Raw genomic sequence first — 5,173 nt, forward strand, 5'->3', positions numbered from 1 at the left:
TCAGCTCCCTCCACAGATTTTCTATGGGATTAACGTCTGGAGACTGCCTAGGCCACTACAGGACCTTAATGTGCTTCTTCTTGAGCCACTCCTTTGTTGCCTTGGCTGTGTGTTTTGGGTCATTGTCATGCTGGAATACCCATCCACGACCCATTTTCAATGCCCTGGCTGAGGGAAGGAGGTTGACGGTACATGGCCCCGTCCATCGTCCCTTTGATGCGGTGAAGTTGTCATGTCCCCTTAGCAGAAAAACACCCCCAAAGCATAATGTTTCCACCTCCATGTTTGACGGTGGGGATGGTGTTCTTGGGGTCATAGGCAGCATTCCTCCTCCTCCAAACACGGCGAGTTGAGTTGATACCAAAGAGCTCGATTTTGGTCTCATCTGACCACAACACTTTCACCCAGTTCTCCTCTGAATCATTCAGATGTTCATTGGCAAACTTCAGACGGCCCTGTATATGTGCTTTCTTGAGCAGGGGGACCTTGCGGGCGCTGCAGGATTTCAGTCTTTCACGGCGTAGTGTGTTACCAATTGTTTTCTTGGTGATTATGGTCCCAGCTGCCTTGAGATCATTGACAAGATCCTCCCGTGTAGTTCTGGGCTGATTCCTCACCGTTCTCATGATCATTGCAACTCCACAAGGTGAGATCTTGCATGGAGCCCCAGGCCGAGGGAGATTGACAGTTCTTTTGTTTCTTCTATTTGCGAAATAATCGCATCAACTGTTGTCACCTTCTCACCAAGCTGCTTGGCGATGGTCTTGTAGCCCATTCCAGCCTTGTGTAGGTCTACAATCTTGTCCCTGACATCCTTGGAGAGCTCTTTGGTCTTGGCCATGGTGGAGAGTTTGGAATCTGATTGATTGATTGCTTCTGTGGACAGGTGTCTTTTATACAGGTAACAAACTGAGATTAGGAGCACTCCCTTTAAGAGTGTGCTCCTAATCTCAGCTCGTTACCTGTATAAAAGAACCTGGGAGCCAGAAATCTTTCTGATTGAGAGGGGGTCAAATACTTATTTCCCTCATTAAAATGCAAATAAATTTATAATATTTTTGACATGCGTTTTTCTGGATTTTGTTGTTGTTATTCTGTCTCTCACTGTTCAAATAAACCTACCATTAAAATTATAGACTGATCATTTCTTTGTCAGTGGGCAAATGTACAAAATCAGTAGGGGATCAAATACTTTTTCCCCCTCACTGAATGCTTCTGAAACAGAGTCCAGGTGGACATGTATCATAGCTGTGTACTGTTATTTTAAACCTAAACCTTAGATGTTGCAATTTACTTCATAAGCACACAAGACCAAGGAATAGTCAAAGCTACAGGGGGAAAAACGGCAACATATTCCAATTTCCTATGGTGGGTGTAGTATTTGGATGGTTTCTGCCTTACCCATTGGGTACTCTTGACATTCAGAAATGTGTATTCAAATGACTGTTTTCTAAATGTAACTTTCATTAGCCAATTCTGCATGGTGTTAAAATGATAGTTCAAAATCGGTATGATTTTTCTATTTTGAAGATGCTATTGATTTTATATATGTATAATCTACTGGTATATAGATACTGAGTTACATTTCCTTGAATATTGTATATTGCTGCATATTGAATAGATGCATAGGCCTGTACAGGTTGAGTTTATTACATTGTTGACCATCACTCCATTTCAAGAAAATGGCACGGTTGAGGTATGGTTCTTTGGTTAGTGCACAGCACCACAGTCTCAAGTGTGTCCCTTAGATTTTATCTGGCAATCATGGCATGTGTGAAGGAGAGTATTCCTTTAGCTCCCTTTATACCTGGTGCTAACATGTGTTCTGATTCGGATTGAACTGGATTATCTTGATCAGTTCAACCAAACCACATTAATGCAAGGTGTAACCAGGGCTATAAATACACCTTTTTTGAGAAAGGGTATCAGCAAGATAAATATGTGACCTGCTGGGTCCTATCCCAGTGCCTAGTGGTCTCACATATATACATTTGTTCAGTCAGTAATTTAGAATGGTGGCGTTCCTGCTTGACTACAAGCATTACATCAACCAATGGTTGTGCGCCACCTCATCGACTTTGCAGTCGGGCACCAAATTGCTATATCATATGACTTGGTTATCTATGTTAAACACCTATCCTAGCGTTGTGAGATATGGCAGGCATCTGCAATGTAATCAGGCAAGAATGCCAGCAAAATCAGTAGATTAGGGGCTCTATTCAATCTGTATCAATGAAGAGTTAAGGTGTCTGCATACTAGGTTTGGTTTGCTCGACAAGGCAAAGTGAGCGTCTGTCTTGCATACTCCCTTAAAAGACCTTCGCAATAGTACTGTTTGTCCCTCTTGACATGCCGTAGCCAGTATACACGTCCTCAATAGTCCGAATTAATCTAAAATAACTTTAAAAATCTGTCATTAATTTTGACATTTTTGCCTAGGCGATCTTAGTCATGCATTTTTACATCTAACTAATGTTTGTTTCAGTATTTCTCAAGTGAAAAAACAAGTAGTGTCTCGTTGAATGATGACAAATACTTAATTGAAGAATCCCTACTGTTTACCAATCACCGACGAAGGGGCGTAAACTTCGGCTACCGAACTTCGGTTTACCTCTAGAAAAAATGTGCACTAACAGCCGAAAAAACCCTTGCCGAAGACTAAAACGTGACAATGTCATCACAATATATGCACATGTTTTGGATGAGAAGCATGCGGACACCTGTACAGATTACGTGCTAGAAATGTAAAGGTAATTTCCGATTGAGCCAACATATGCAGCATTAACCGTGATTGCAGTCTCCGCGACCGCGGGAACATTGCCTTTAATTTTCAATCGCGTTATAAAGCTGAACTTCCACAATACAGATTGAATAGAGCCCTAGAAATGTGTTAAGTACACTACATGATCAAAAGTATGTGGACACACGCTTGTCGAACATCTCATTCGAAAATCATGGGCATTAATATGGAGTTGATTCCCACCCTTTGCTATAACAGCCTCCACTCTTCTGGGAAGGTTTTCCACTAGATGTTAGAACATTGCTGCGGGGACTTGCTTCCATTCAGTCACAAGAGCATTAGTGAGGTCGGGCACGGATGTTGGGCGATTAGGCCTGGCTCGCAGTCAGCGTTCCAATTCATCCCTAAGGTGTTCGATGGGGTTGAGGTCAGGGCTCTGTGCAGGCCAGTCAAGTTCTTCCACACCGATCTCGACAAACCATATCTGTATGGACCTCGCTTTGTGCACGGGGGCATTGTCATGCTGAAACAGGAAAGGGCCTTCCCCAAACTGTTGCCATAAAGTTGGAAGAACAGAATCGTCTAGAATGTCATTTGTTAAGATTTCCCTTCACTGGAACTAAGAGGCCTAGCCGAACCATGAAAAACAGCCCCAGACCATTATTCCTCCTCCACCAAACTTTACAGTTGGCACTATGCATTCAGGCAGGTAGCGTTCTCCTGGCATCCGCCAAACCCAGATTCGTCTGTCGGAATGCCAGCTGGTGAAGCAAGCTTTACCGACATTTTACCACTCCAGCCGACATTGCGCATGGTGATCCTAGGCTGCTCGGCCATGGAAACTCATTTCATGAAGCTCCCGATGAACAGTTATTGTGCTGACGTTGCTTCCAGAGGCAGTTTGTAACTCAGTAGTGAGTGTTGCAACTGAGGACAGACTATTTTTTTGCGCAACGCGCTTCAGCAGTCCCTTTCTGTAAGCTTGTGTGGCCTACCACTTCGTGGCTGAGCCGTTGTTGCTCCTAGATGTTTCCACTTCACAATAACAGCACTTCCAGTTGACTGGGGCAGCTCTAGCAGGGCAGAAATTTGACAAACTGACTTGTTGGAAAGGTGGCATCCTATGACTGTGCAATGTTGAAAGTCACTGAGCTCTTCAGTAAGGCCATTCTACTGCCAATTTTTGTATATGGAGATTGCATGGCTGTGTGCTCGATTTTTATACACCTGTCAGCAAAGAGTGTGGCTGAACTAGCCGAATCCACTAATTTGAAGGGGTGTCCACATACACTATATATACACACACACACACACAAAAGTAAGTTGGGTAGGCTGTTAAACAAAAAACGCATTGGGATTTGAACTGGCAACCTTGTGTGTTGCAACCCACATTTAACGCCCTCCAACGTACCTCCCTGTAAGCCTTTTCTTTATTTCACTCTCACCTACTGACCTGTCACGAAGATCTGCTCACTGAGCTTTCATCCACCAATCAGTCCCGACTACCTCCGGAGGTGGTCGGAAAGATCTGATCACAATCAGTTATTTTAACTGTCTATACCTTTCTAAAAATGTGGGCACAATCAGAATGTGGACAAGGACACCGGACCAATGTTGGCACCAGGTATAAAAAGGGCTCATGAGGAAAGAAAGCGTTAAATTACATATTTAGAGTGACTAATACAGGCAAATAAATACTCTCACTGTAATAATTCACAGCGAATGAGAACAGAAAGATTTGTGAAAATAGCTAGAACAACAGAATTATCTTGTAAAATAATATTAATATTTTAACTATACTCCGTCAGTTTTTGTCTCGCTACCCAAACTCCTTGCTCCTGCCAAACTCTAGGCCATGCCCACGGACGTTAGTTTCTTCTCTGTCATCAGTCTGGTCTGATGTTCAAAACAACTGCTTACTCAAATCTCTGACTTCCAAGTGAAGAACCGGACTGGGAAAAATAGCTTTGAACAGTCATCCAACATGGAATTCCAAATTGGAAACTCTGGCATCTTTCTAGAGCTCCGACTTTCCGACCTGAAGAACACTGACATGATGTGAAGAATTCAGTTTGAGTCATCAGGCAATGTTAGTTGTCCTCCGCACACAAAAACTGAATGGAGCACACACACGTTGATCACTTGGTTTCCCGTTTGGAAGGAAAAAATGTGTGTTTATGTATATTTCATCTGACTGAAAATGTAACCACTAAGTAAATTATTGTTTTTATATATCTATATTGTCAGGCCTCTATTTCACAAAGTTATTAAAAATGAAACATGAACCATCCTGAATTGTATTTTTTAACACCACATTTTGGACTTTCCGTTTGTGTACCAATCACAGAAATAGACGTGAGATAGGACTTGGTGCATTTTTTGCGCAATCATTTCTCAGTCTAATACAACACTGAAAGAAGACAAACGCAAGGC

This window comes from Coregonus lavaretus (assembly GCF_964263955.1).
Source record: "Coregonus lavaretus genome assembly, chromosome: 9".
NCBI lineage: Eukaryota > Metazoa > Chordata > Actinopteri > Salmoniformes > Salmonidae > Coregonus > Coregonus lavaretus.